This window comes from Anastrepha obliqua, chromosome 5 (assembly GCF_027943255.1).
Source record: "Anastrepha obliqua isolate idAnaObli1 chromosome 5, idAnaObli1_1.0, whole genome shotgun sequence".
NCBI classification, from domain to species: Eukaryota; Metazoa; Arthropoda; class Insecta; order Diptera; family Tephritidae; genus Anastrepha; species Anastrepha obliqua.
In genome coordinates this window covers 121418949-121433503 of record NC_072896.1, presented here as the reverse complement: position 1 = coordinate 121433503, position 14555 = coordinate 121418949, and positions in this window count along the sequence as shown.

Below are 14555 nucleotides of genomic sequence, written 5' to 3'. Positions count from 1 at the left end.
AATCACAGGGAGGATTCATACAGACCAATTAGTTTATTACCAGCATTATCCAAACTTTTTGAGAAGCTTATACTTGACCGCCTTGAGCCCCTACTACAGGGGCGAAACTTATTTCCTTGACACCAATTCGGATTTCGTAGAAAATATTCAACAATAGAACTGGTAACAAATAAAATATTGTCAGAAATTGTTAAAAGAAATATGTACATACTTTGCTGTGTATCTTGATGTGCCGAAAGCTTTCGAAAGCGTGTGGCACAAGGGCTTAACATTTAAACTTAAACAGTATCTTCCACTCGACTACTATTTGTTAATCAAAAGCTATTTAGCAAATCGATACTTTTATGTGAAATATACATACGAATACTCCAACATTCAACTGATGGAAGCCGGTGTACCCCAGGGCCGTGTACTAGGGCCTGTACTGTATGTGCTGTACACAGCTGATATTCCCTTGCCTGCAAGTATCGACATGATAGCAACTTTTGCAGATGACACCGTCCTATTGGCAACTCATAAAACCTTAGAAGCAGCAACAAACAAGTTACAACAGATTTTGAACAAAACACTAACATGGTTTAATGCTTGGGGTATACAAATCAATAGTGACGAAACAATTCATGTAGTTATACCAACAAGAAAGTAGGACATAAGAATCTGACAATCCCGATAGACGCCAAAGCAAGATACCTTGGAACAGGACCGGCGGAAGAGAAAAATTCCGAGTATTGCGCTAGCGAACCATAACCCCCGCCTACCCTTATTCGTTCTAATTAAATATGCACCTCATAGGTTAGGTTAGTATGGTTGCCCCGGGAGTGGGCACACTTGGACGAAGAGAAATTCGTCCTTTGTGATACCACTGTCAAGGAAGTGAGGAGAGGGGAAGGACCGATGAGGTGCAGGGAGAGGGCGGGGAGAGGTGGTGATGGGAAGGTTAGGAGCGTGCGGATTATGAACGATGACTATGTTTGCGTCAACCGCTTAATGCTGCTGATGAAACTCATCAGATTTTTAATGTCAGCGCCAGCTATCTCAGCAGGCGTGGCAAAGAAGTAAGACCCAAGATGCTTGAATCTTAGCCCCGCCAGGGCAGGGCAGCTAAGGAGAAGGTGCTGAGATGATTCCACCTCATCCTCCATACATCCAGCACAGAAAGGACTCGAGATGATTCCAAGTCTCACAGCATGCATTCCTCGCGCATTGTGTCCTGTGAGAGAACCCACTAGATTGGAGAGCTGATATTTTGTCAGCCTCAGAAGCTCACCCGAGCGCCTTCGGTCCACACGTGGCCAGAAGGATTTCGAAACTTTGCACGTTTGTGCATTTTCCCAGCGCTCGCTGAGTTTGCGCGATGCCCATCTTTCCAGGAGCAGACCGCAGGTAGTCAGGGGGATTCCAATTTTCTCCCTCCGCGGGGAAATCACCTCACATGTCCCTTGTCTAGCCAGCTCATCCGCCTCACAGTTTCCCGCAATGTCGCTGTGACCGGGAACCCAGATGAGGCTGATGTCAAAGAATTCGGACGCAGTCGAAAGTGAGGTCAAGCATTCCTTGACCAATTCCGAATGCACCGTCATAGACCCGAGGGCCCTTATTGCCGCTTGGCTATCGGAGTAAATATTTACCTTCTTGACTGTTAGTACACATTTGAGCAGCCAATCAGCTGCCTCCTTGATTGCGGCTACCTCTGCCTGGAACACACTGCAGTGGTCCGGTAGCCTGAATTTAAGTCTGATGGGGAGCCCTTCGCAAAAGACTCCTCCGCCAACCTTTCCTTCCAACTTCGATCCATCCGTGAACAAGTTCACCAGGCCCTGCCCCCAAGTGTAGCCCCCCGTCCACTCTTCCCTTGACGGGATGTGAGTGGTGAATGTTCCGGTCGGACTAAATGAGGGTATTCACTGGTCTGTTGACAGAGGGATGAACTCAAAGTTTCTGAGGATGCTTGAGTGCCCATAAGGGAGATTGAGCTTATAGCTCCAGCCCCTCAGTCTGATTGCGGTACGTGTTGCGGCAGTTCTGCCTGCGATATCTACAGGTACCACATTTAACATTGCGTTGAGCGCCAGAGTAGGAGTCGTTCGAAGCGCCCCACTGATTCCAATGAGTGCCGACCTCTGAACTCTTTCCAGCTTCTTCACCAATGTCGTCTTCTCTAGTGAGTTCCACCAGACTATGACTCCATATAACAAGATAGGCTTTACAATGGTATTATACAGCCAGAAAACAACTCGAGGCGAGAGGCCCCATCTTTTGCCAATTGCGCCCTTGCACCCATACAAGGCGATTGTTGCCTTCCTCACCCTTTCCTCAATATTGGGCTTCCATGAAAGCTTGCTGTCAAGAATAATACCAAGGTACTTCACCTTGTCAGAAAGCATCAGAGGAGCGCCCCCTAGTGAGGGAAGTTGAGCTCTGGGTATTTTATATTTCCTCGTAAATAGGACGAGCTCCGTCTTAAGAGGATTCACCGACAGGCCACAATCCGTTGCCCATCTAACAACTGCATTCAGATATCCCTGCATCAAGTTGTACAGAGTATCCAAAAATTTTCCTCTAACAATTAGTGCCACGTCATCCGCGTAGGCAATTACCCTGCAGCCTCCCTTCACCAGCTCCTCCAACAGATCATTTAGCACAACCACCCAGAGGAATGGTGAGAGAACCCCACCTTGCGGAGTGCCTCTACTCACCTGCCGGTGGATGGAGATACCGCCCCACTCTGCCGTGACAGTTCTGTCGCTAAGCATTTTGTGGATAAGTCTTATAAGGTCGGTTTCGACCCCTAGTTTACCTAGAGACCTGGTAATTGCCTCCGGAAGGACGTTGTTAAAAGCCCCCTCGATGTCGAGGAAGGCGCCTACCGCAAACTCCTTCTGAAGAAGAGATTCTTCGATTTCTTCCACGATTGTATGTAGGGCAGATTCCACCGATCTACCCTTGCAATAAGCATGTTGAGTATGCGACAGTCGGCCCCGAGGAATTTCGCTTCTTATGTGCAGGTCAATCAGTCTCTCAAGGGTTTTTAGTAAGAAAGATGAGAGACTAATTGTTCTGAAGTCCTTAGGGGAGACGTGCGAGCTCTTTCCTGCCTTGGGTACAAAGACAACCCTCACGGCCCTCCATGATCTTGGTATGTAGCCCCTGGCTACGCAGCTCGCATAGATGGGGCTCAACCAACGGCATGATACCTCCACAGATTTCTGTAGTTGGGCAGGAATGATGCCGTCAGGACCAGGAGACTTGAAGGGCTTAAAGGAGTCAATGGCCCAAGCCAGGCGACGCTTATCCAGCAACCAGCCCCGGTCCGGAATGCAAGTTGAAGTGCTCTCCAGGCCGGTGCTGCTAGGTGCTGGGCTCGTCGGAAAATGGGCGTCGAGAAGTAACTTCAGTGACTCCTCGCCGCTCATCGCCCAACGCCCCGATTCGTCTCTTAGGTACCCCAAGGGAGCGGAACTCTTCGTGAGTACTCGTCTAAACCTGGAGGACTCATGGCAGCCCTCTACGCTTTCGCAGAAGCTTCTCCAGGAGTCCTTCTTAGCCTTTCTAATTTCGGACTTGTATATTCCTAGCCCTGCTTTATACAGCTCCCATCCCGAGGGAGACCTAATTCTTTTAGCCCTGTTAAAAAGGCGTCTGCATGAGGCCCTAAGCTCAGATAGCTCCGTTGTCCACCAGGGCGGTTTTTCCTTCCTGGGAACAAGAAGTTTCCAGGGCCGTGTTGCAAGCTGAGGTGAAAGTTTCCACCAGTTCGTCGATCGTTTCTTCCGATAGATCTAGATTTCCTCCCGGTGCCTTGGGGAGTAAGCTCAGCAAATTTCTGTAATATGCATCCCAGTCCGTCCTCCTCAGGTTCCTGTAGGGGGATCTTATTGGACGAGTTTGAGTGAGAGAGAACTGAATGTACCTATGGTCCGAGAAGGAATGAGTGTTTAGCACCCTCCAATCAGAGATTTGGTTTATCAGTGAGGAAGAAGCCAGAGTAAGGTCAAGCACCTCTTCTCTGGCTGCGGTAATAAAAGTGGGGTCCTTACCCCTGTTACATATAAACAAGTCCTTGTTTAAAATATAATCAAAAAGTGACTCACCTCGTGCATTGATGTTAGAACTTCCCCAGCAGGTGTGATGGGAGTTCGCGTAAGTGCCTATGATAACGCCGATTTTCCTGCGTTTTGCTTCAGCCAGGGTTTCCCTTAGCAGCGCCGGAGGTGGTTCCACCTCGTCATCGTGTGCCATATATACGGACATCAGCCATAGCTTTCCAGCCGGGCCCTCCAGACTCACCGTCACAATGTCTTCATTGCTGAAATTAGGCAAAATAAATGCGTTAAGTTCCCTCCTGATGAGTATACAGGATCTTGGTTTACCTGTCCTGCTATACGCCACCAGTTTGTAGCTTTTCGTCCTGAGCCCAGAAATGCCGTTGCTGCTCAGCCACGGCTCCTGAATCAGGACTATATCAGCTCCACCTTGCTCAAGGTGGATAAGTAGGTTGGCGGACGCCGCCTTAGAGTGTTGAAGATTTATCTGAAGAATATTCATCCTCCAGGATCCTCTCCATCACCTCCAGGACGGCGTCCTCGCTCTCCGAGGCCAGAAGCCTCTCCTCCTCCGCCCTGTCGAAGAACGACCCGATGCTTATGACGGACCCCGGTAAAGAGCGGACGTCATAAGCATTGTCACCCTCCGACGTGACGGAATCTACCTCCATGTCCACAGGAGCTTCCTCTACTGTGGGCCTTGCTTCTCCCAGCACTTCCGGATGTGCGGGGGCATCTCCTCTGGCAACGGTATGGTAGACCTTAAGGACTACCTTCTCGAAGCCATAGTTGATGATCCCCTTTGCTTCAGCAAGAGGACTGAGAGACTCTGCATTCAGCAGAATCAGCGCTTGCCGATAGGAAAGGAATTTACAAGCAATAAGAAATCACAGAAACGATATGCTTTTATTTTCCAAATTATATTAATTAAATCGTCTTACAACAAAAAAACCTACAAGATTCAACGATTTATCTACTTCATGGCCAATAAAACTGATCGCGGATGATTTTTCGAGATAAATTCATTCAACAATGTTTTAACATCCAGAGTGTCCGTGAGATCTGAATATATGTGTAGAATAGCTACATCGTTCAATCGATTTTGAGTCATAGTTTCGCGAAGGTAATTCTTCAATCTTCGAAGAACTGAAAAAGATCTTCGTACAGAAAGAGCCAGGTATAGTCATCACTAACTCTACAAATATTAAATATTCAGAGAGAAGCGATCGAATACTTTCATTTTCGCGAAAAAATCAACAATATCCTTTAATTTCTGGATAACAATATCATTCCTTTTCGTCAAGCGCAAGAACATGTCTAAATCATTTTTCAACCTCGATTCGTCAAAATCATCTTGATAAAACTCAAGGATTTTCTAAACACAGATTTTCCAGTTCCGAAGGCTTTAAGAGATTTGAAAAATCGAGCAGAATTCGTAACGAATCGATCTTCTAGAGAAGTGATAACTTGGTCGAATACAAAATACATCTTTTGAAACATTTCTTTTGGGGTTAAAAACAGATGCCCTTGTTCTTGATTAAAGTCGTAGCGGTTTAGAAATTCTCGTCGTCGAGGCAATTGTGGCTCATCGATGCCAAATTTTCCTGAATCCTTGATGCATTTTTCCCATATACGTCGAATTTCGATTCCCTGGAGTGAATCAGATAATATTTCCCTGCCTCAACTTTCTGGTACGAATCATTGACACAATATTCAGCTGATATATGCATACAGAGAAACAGAGAGGCTTGAGAATTTACGCTTGTTCAACAAAGGTGGCACTTTGAGCTAGGTTAAGTAACATGGAGGGGCATTTGAAATGTAAAATTTTGAGAAAATGTTATAGTTTCTTTTGGTTTTCATTAGTTTTATTGTTATTCAGATAAAAATTGACCTTTGTTTCAAGATTCCGAGTATTGGATCCAACATATCTTTCGCCGGCCCTGACTTGGAATGGCTATTGACTCCAAACTTCTCTGGAAAGAACATATCACGTTGGAAAGAAATGAGGTAAAAAAACAGATTCCGACAACTATATTGACTACTTGGCAGGCGCTCGGAACTGTCATTACTGAACACAGGGTGGGCCATATAGCGTTTGCTTTTGAACCACCTATTTTTTTGAGAATGGTAACACAAATGACATGTCAAATGTCATAATTTACTTAAAGGTTTGACTTTTACGAAATGGGACGCTATACGCTTGAACAAAATTGTAAAATATTGAAAACCTATTTCTAAAGTGATGAGTCTTCTTCTGCTTTTCTGATTTTCACATCGGTGGCTACGTCAATAAGCAAAATTGTCGGATTTGGACAAACGCTTGCTAAAAATAATACAATTATGTTCACAGTGGCTTTCAAGCTGCTGATAATATTAGTTAGGATGTTTCGGGAAGAAGGTGGAGTAGAATTAAATTATATGTAAATAGAATTTAATAAACAACCATTCGACTAAGGCTGTAAGAGGCTGGCTTATGGGATTAGGGATGCTATGGGATTAGGGGGCTGCGGTAACCGACTACCGTTCAGAGTACGAAAGTTCGAATCTTCGCGCATGAAATGATAAGTACATATACTTCTATACTTCCTACAATTTTGTAGTTTATTAAATTTTGATAAATAATTTACTAGTTTAGAGTGGCTCAAAATTGGCATTAATTTTTGATACTTTTTTTGTCGACGATGCTGTAAATTTTCTTCCATTAATCGAATAATAAAAAAATATCAAAAACCAACACGATTTCTGAGACACTCGAGGCTTGTACTTTAATTGAAGTGGGATATTACGGGAATTCCGTACTTGAAATTTTCGAGAAAATCTGTTCAAAGGTTCAATATTTAGATGATTTTTTTTATTTTTTTACAATTTCGTACAAAGTATAAATTTTAAGTTATAATATTTTTGCTGTAGCATAAACTATAGTGCAAAAAGTATATACCTATGAAATGAGACTTTCAGCTATTAGTCCATAGATGTAGCTAGAAGTATTTTTTAACCCTTCCAAATGTCTTGTTTCTTTCGTCTGTCATCTGTCAACAATATTCCGTTCATTGTTTGTTACGTTTCATACAACAATGCATTTTTGTCGCTCTTAAAAATGTCGAATTTCGTGCGTTCAAACTACGATTTGCGGACATCGAAAAACCACTTGTGAAATGCCGCTCTCCTGGTTAAAAAGGAAGTCTTTTTTGCATCTAATCGTTACGGAGGATGAAAAATGGGTGTATTTCTCCAAAACGATCGTATGGTCCGCCCGGCCACAAGCCAAAAACAAAGGCCAAACCAAATCGCTTCGGCCGCAAGGCAATGCTGTGTGTTTTCTGGGATCAGCGTGGTATGATTTGGTACCAGCTATTAAAAACAGTTGACGGTGCACGCTACCAACGACAATTGGCCGATTTGAACAGCGCTATACACCGAAAACGCCCAGAATATGCCGATCGGCGTCGCAAAGTAATCTTTTTGATGACAATGCACCGCCACATCGAACAAGAACGACCCGGGAATCGGTGGAGACGTACGATTGGGAACCGCTGGTGCATGCGGCTTACTCACCAGACTTGGCGCCTTCCGATTATCATTTGTTTGCGCCGATGGGCCACGCACTTTCCGAGCAGCGCTTCAATTCTCACAAAGAAGCAAAAAAATGGCTCGATGATTGGTTTGCGGCCAAAGACGGCCAATTTTTTTGGCGCGGTATCCACAAATTGCCTGAGAGATGAGAAAAATGTGTCGGTAGCGACGGCTATTGTTTTGATGATTAAATTTGTAACCATTTTTTGTTTAGAAACGTTTGAAATTGAAAAAAAGTCTCATTTCATATGCATATGCCTGGTACTTCTATAGCATAACAAAAAGTTATAAAAAAAATAAATAAATGATCAAAACTTTTCAATATGGCGCGCTGCTATTATTGTGAGCACAAGTGTATGTCCATTAGGAGTTATCTTTACATATATGTACGTAATTTCACTTATCTCAACATAAATAATGCTTTAATTTGGATAGTTATAGGAAAAAATTAAATTATGTTTTTTTCCGGTGTTCACAATTTTATGTCTGTCACTGTACACATGCGTATGTGCCCTGTTTTTCAATTCCACAACCAGATAGGTGCACATATGCAGATTTATTTATGTGTATTCTTGTATTTTGTTTATATTATTAAATTAATATGCCAACAACACCTCCATGCCACCCAATACCTTACATAAATTTGCTGGACAGCTGCTTCTCTTCAAAACATATGCCCTCTTTAGGTGTCCGTTTTATGTGTAATTATTTCTAAGTTACTCAGGAATATTTGCTACGTAACAACACCCAGAAAAGTTCTCAGCCAACAAAAATTTAAGAACAAGCAAGAAAAAAATACGTTTCAAAAGAACCCAAAGCAAAGGTGCAGCCTTCAAAGGTAGAAATTCTTGCATACACACAACAACATACAACAAAAAGTTTGACCAACCAAAAGGTAAAAGGTAAAAGTTGTGCATGAAGTCAAAAAACTTAGGTATTACATAAATTATTTGACATTTATCTTAAACTTAAAGTGAATTTATTTTCAAGGGCCACAAGTTTGGTGCTGAGCTTGCCATGATTTTTTGTTTTTTTTTTTTGTGTTTTGAAATAAATTAAACAACAAAATTTTTGAAAATTTCTGAATTTTAAATTTTTAAAAAAGAAAAATAAATAAATTTTCAACACACGTTTTGTGAAACAGTCGCATGGGTGAGTTGCGTTGACGCTTTGACAGGCTGAATTGATTTTAGAAACTCAAATATGTAATATAAGTTTGTGGAAAAAGTAGGCCATTTTTTAGGTATAATTTTTGCGCAAATGGTTTAAAACTACCTGTATCGGGTTGTTCGGAAAGTAATTTCGTTTTTTCCCAACAAACGATTTAACTGTATTTTTTCACAGTCAACTTCACATTTAAGTCGTTTTGACAGCTGATATAGCAAGGCTTGTGTGTGAATGAGTTCAATTGATTCTACGCAGTAGTTTTTGGTCGGTGCCCTTTTAAATATGGCGAGCAATAAGCAGCATTTTCGTTATATTTTCCTTTCTTACTATAGAAAAGGTAAAATTGCTGTTCAAGCCAGAAATAAATTACATCGGTTAATTATATACGCTTGTATGTATATATATTAGTAATATGGAGAAGATGTGTTGACAATACGCCAGTGCCAGAACTGATTGGCAACACTTCGATCCGTCAATTTTGATGTCGAAGATGCACCACGTTCAGCAAGGCCGGTTGATGCTGATAAATACGCGATAAAGGTATGAGTTGAAGCAACACGTGAGATCATCGGTGAGCGGTTAAATTTATCGAATTCAACTGTTTATGACCATCTCAAAGGCCTGGGCTTATGATGGTATTTCATTTTCACCACAAAAAACGAAATTACTTTCCGAACAACCCAATATTTTATGGTCCATCTTTAGCGCCTGAGCGATGCTATGACTACTAACATGTCAAAACAGCAAACTAATTCTCCTGCATCTGCTGCAAACACGAATGCTGTCTCGCCCTCTCATGCAACTAGTGTTTTCAACGACACTAATACTTAAGCTGCTGCGTTAAGAGAGGTTAAGGTGGCAGCAGAGCCATTACGAAAATCATCAGCCACTGGTGTTAGTGTAACGACGCCGACTTCTGCACCCACTGCTTCTCTCAGTTGTGCTGCTGCTGCCACGGCTAATAGCATCACGTCAACTGCGCCCACTCTCACTACTTCTTTAATGCTGATGCTGCTGCTGCTCACACCAACATCTCGACTGCGAGAGTCAATCTCCAGCACTTCGCGATCAATTTCATACTCAAACATCGTGGACAAACTATACAAGGACGAAGGCGTATGAGTAAGAAAAGTTCACGGGATGTATTATAGTTATTGGTCTTAATGCAAGCGCTGAGCTGGGTGTAATAGCTACGAATAAGTGATTACATCCTGCGTCCTTTAAACCTTCTGTAACTGAGGATAATATTAAGGCACCTTTCTGGTATAAGCGCATTAACCGTGTTTTCCTCGAAACTATTTTTTCCGAGTTAGCGTTGATAATTTCTCCAAAAGTACTGAACCGATTTATTTGAATTTTTAATTTGTTATTGGGGAAACTTGTGGTTCTCACTTTTTCCATTTTTTAAAGAGCGATAACGTGAAAAAATAGTACTTTTTTTTTATTTTTCCAATAAACAGATAAAATATCCAGCAATTTTTGAAGTGAAAACTTCTTTAAAATCGTTGGGAGTGATTTGAGACTCGATGAAACGAAAAAGCGACACCAAAAAGAAGAAGAAAAAAGATATACTTATATATATGTATGTATAGAAAATGCTTCATTACCAGGCACACAGAAGGATGGCATAAGCAAATTTCAATTTGTGAATTTATATATGTATGTATATATGCGGATATATGTATATATGTTGTATGTTGCCTCGCCACAGCAAAACATACGGTAAAATTTCTCAAGAAATCCAGCGCGCATTCATAGGCACAGCGCACATTCATAGGCACAGCATTGCATGTACAGTAGGGCGGGTCGATTTAAAAATCGCTCATTGCTCTATGAAAATCGTATTCTAGGGATCAAAATAAGAAACTTTGCCGAAGGAACCATACCTCTAAAACGAATTCTGATGTCCCCCAATTTCAAAATATCACCATTTTTGGCCTTTGCATGAAAAAATCAGCTAAATGGCTATGTTTTTTCTTTATTTTTATTTATTTATAATATTATCTATTTTTTCTCTTAAGAAATTTATTTAGTCAGAACATATGTAAATGAATGATTTAAAAATGTGTAACAATCGCACTGAAGCGACAACACGATCAAAAACAACAATTGACGCGGTATTTCAAAGATGTGTTGACAACATCGAAACCAAAGCATTTTAGCTATCATAAGCCACTCGTATCATTTGTTGAAATTGAAAACATTGAGGATGAATAATAATAAAATGAAGAAAATAAAATATGAGCTTTAAAACAATATTATAATAAACCTATAATTAGCCCGCTCCTAATGCTGCTTTCGTCTCATTTTCTCTCAGTTTGTTTTACGGAAGGTTTCACTTCTATCGCGTCTAACCGTTAGACTGGTATTTTTTTTTTTTTTGTAATTCTGCTACCCACCATAGTGACATATGTATCTCCTGATGAATAATCGACCGAATTTTTATTTTTTTCAGACGACTTGAGCAGCCCAATAAGTTACGCCAGTGGCATGTGTTACGTCAGGGGAAGCAATTTTTCTTTTTATTGTCATTGAAAAAAAAATTTTTTTTTTTCGAAATAAAGATTCAATTTTCACGTCTCTAGACCAGAGAGGTGCCTTAAGTCTTATGATGCTAAATTTAAAATTTTGATAAAAATCAAATTTTATGTTTCCATATCTCGCTTTCAAATGAGGATGGGGCCTTCATCAATTGTGTGTTTGTGTAAAGGTATCATCTCGCTATAGCTATTTATATTTACTTGTATCTCACATCCCGCCCAAAAGTAATTATGATCATTACAAATCACATACGGATGACATTGTTTCCCTTGTCCTAAATAAGGCGATAAACGTATTAGTGTTTTTTTGGGGGGGATTTGAATTTTCTGAATTTTGCTTGGTCTACCAACTAATGTCACATCAATATTCAAGTCATATGAAGTTGATAATCTGTTAAGCCTCGACTCAGTACAAATTAAAAATTCTGGATGGCACATTGAGGCTTACCGGACAGGTGAACTATACAGTCCCCCCTATACTTGCCATTACAACGCTCGCGACCCTTTTACCCTCAAGGGAAGAGTGAGAACTAGACGAGGTAAGATAAGGCAAGTCCATCCATCTATACTCTCTCTTATCTTAACTTCACAGTCTGTGTGAGACCATAGCTTCATCAACAATCCTCCTCCAATTCAGTCTCTCTCTTGCCTCATTTCTCCAATTACGAACGTTCATCGCTTTTAAGTCTGCTTCTACGTCATCAAGCCATCTCTTTCTTGGTCGGCCTCTCTTTCTTCCTACAATGGGACGCAAAGTAAACACCCTTTTTTGGATTGTTTCGTTGGTAATTCTTATGCTGTGGTCAATCCATCTAATCCACTGCGCTTTAATATAATACAACGTATCGCATTTTCACCACCAATAAGGCTTTCAATTTCGTTGTTCTAACGGAAGCGATACGTGCCGTTTTGAAGCCGAATACGACCGCAGATTTTTCTCATTATGGTTCTTTCAAATCGCAATACCTCTTTATATCATTAGCTTTCAGTGCCCAGATTTGAGCACCACATAAGAACCGGACGTATCAAAGTTTTATACATCTTGATTTTTCCTCTTATTAGCAGATTTAATTCTTTCATCTATTGCAATTGATTGTCTTTACTCGCTGATAGAACGAGTCCTAAGTATTAGAACTCATTTACACTTTCATGTATACTCAGTTTTCGGTTTCCTGACTACTGTAGTGTCTTTCAGGCTGAACTAATGGCAATAATGAAAGCCGTGACACTGTTACAGTGTGATGCGATACCTAGAGATGCTATCTACATTTTCACTGGTAGCCAGGCGGCGCTAAAATCCCTCACAAAACAGTCCACAACCTCCAAGGTAGCCTTGAAATGCCGCGCATCTCTTAACGAGATCCCTTCCCCTAATGATAAAATGGGTTCCTGGCCATTGTGATATTGAGAGGAACTGTAGAGCCGATGAACTAGCAAGACTTGGCACTAAGTAGTCTGATGAGTACACAGACAATGATATAGGTATACCCTTGCAAACATGTAGACTTCGAATCCGCAAGGAAATTGTAAGAGTAGCGAATGAAAGATGACGGAATGAAGCCACTTGCAAAATCACCCGACAGCTGTGGCCGACTCTCAATGCTAAACACACGGAACTTCTACTAAGAAGAGATAAGCACAGTCTTAACACACTGATTTCAGTTATTAGGGGGCACTACCTAATCGGTTGGCACGCCCAGAGAATCGATGTGCAAACACACGACTTCTGCAGAAGTTGTCTAGACGAGGAAGAGAAAGAGACGATCTCGCACCTTCTGTGTCTCTATCCTGCTCCTGAATCGACGAAACCAAACTCCTCGTAATTAATTGTTACAGTATCGGCACCATAAACAAGATTCACAATTTCAGCGACCTGCCTTGCATTATCGCCTTTATCAGAGAAGAACTGTAAAATGTACCGAATGTTCACTTTGTTGACTTCCATTGTTAGCATTACGAAATACAAAAAAGAAACACAAAAAAATAAATAATTAAAGAGGTTCGCTGCTTACGGACATGAAACACAAGCCACGCAGAAAAATGCGGTAAGCTCAATGTTGTAGCAATTCTAGCGTCTTCTAGGTGTGAAATCCGGTTTCATGGGTATACACCAGGTACAACTAAATGGACCTAGAAAGGCACTCTGTGAACATTTTTTTTAACGGTTATTGATTTATATGCCGCAAAGTTTCAAGCATTCGATTCCACCTTTCTTTTCCTTCTCCATCTAGGACAACATCAGTCAGCCCATCATTAAAATGCTTGCTCGTATGCATTTTCTTTTTCATTTTGCTCACCTAATCAGGCCTCCTTTGCATAATCCAAACCGAGACATTTATGCGGCACACACAGCAAACAAATTGGCTGCCAAATCACAGCCACTCTACAATTTTTACGAAGCCATTTACACATTTCAATCAAAAATTCAACAGCAAATTATCACTTTACACACAAACACACACATACATGCACGCTCTTGGCAATTTCCAAAGGAAAAAAGAAAATCTCAACAACAACGCACAACAATACACTCCATACATTACGCATACATACATACATCAGTACATTTGCATGCATCGTTTTTGTTGTTACTGTTGCTGCTTGGCTGCATTTAATTGCCCAACGGCCCTCTGCTGCTCTGTCGTTTGATGTTGCATTGTTTGTTGGTTTACCATCATGCAAGTGCATATGTATGTGTGTGTGTATGCATGTATGTACACATGTGTAGATAAGTGATTACGTATGTATATTTGGGTATAGGTGTAGTACAGCGGAAAGTGCTCTGTTTGCGTTGTTGCATTAATTCCTGTTGCTGCAATTGCCCTTGCCACTTTTATGTACTTGCGTAGCTGCATACTCCTCTACTGTGGCATGCAACATTCATTGCATTGTTTCAGTTGTATTTTTCGGGCACCACTTGAGGGTATGAATACCCCTGCCACATGAAGAATTTTGCTCATAGTACAGACCCTAATCAAAAAATGCTAACTAAGGTTGGAAGAGTTTTAACAGATTTTCCCAATTTTACTGGCTATGATGTGGCATAGTCCCAAGTAGGCAGGCGTGTTGCAATTTTTTCTTTTGATTTCGCTTTTATGCTGATTTATTGTGCACTGCTACTTGTGTTCTCATTTGAAGGGGGGGGTGGTGCAAACATATTTCTTAACTCTCTGAAGAGATAATCAAAGTTTTAGTGAGGACTTCTCTGTTAGCCGGTTATACGAAGTAG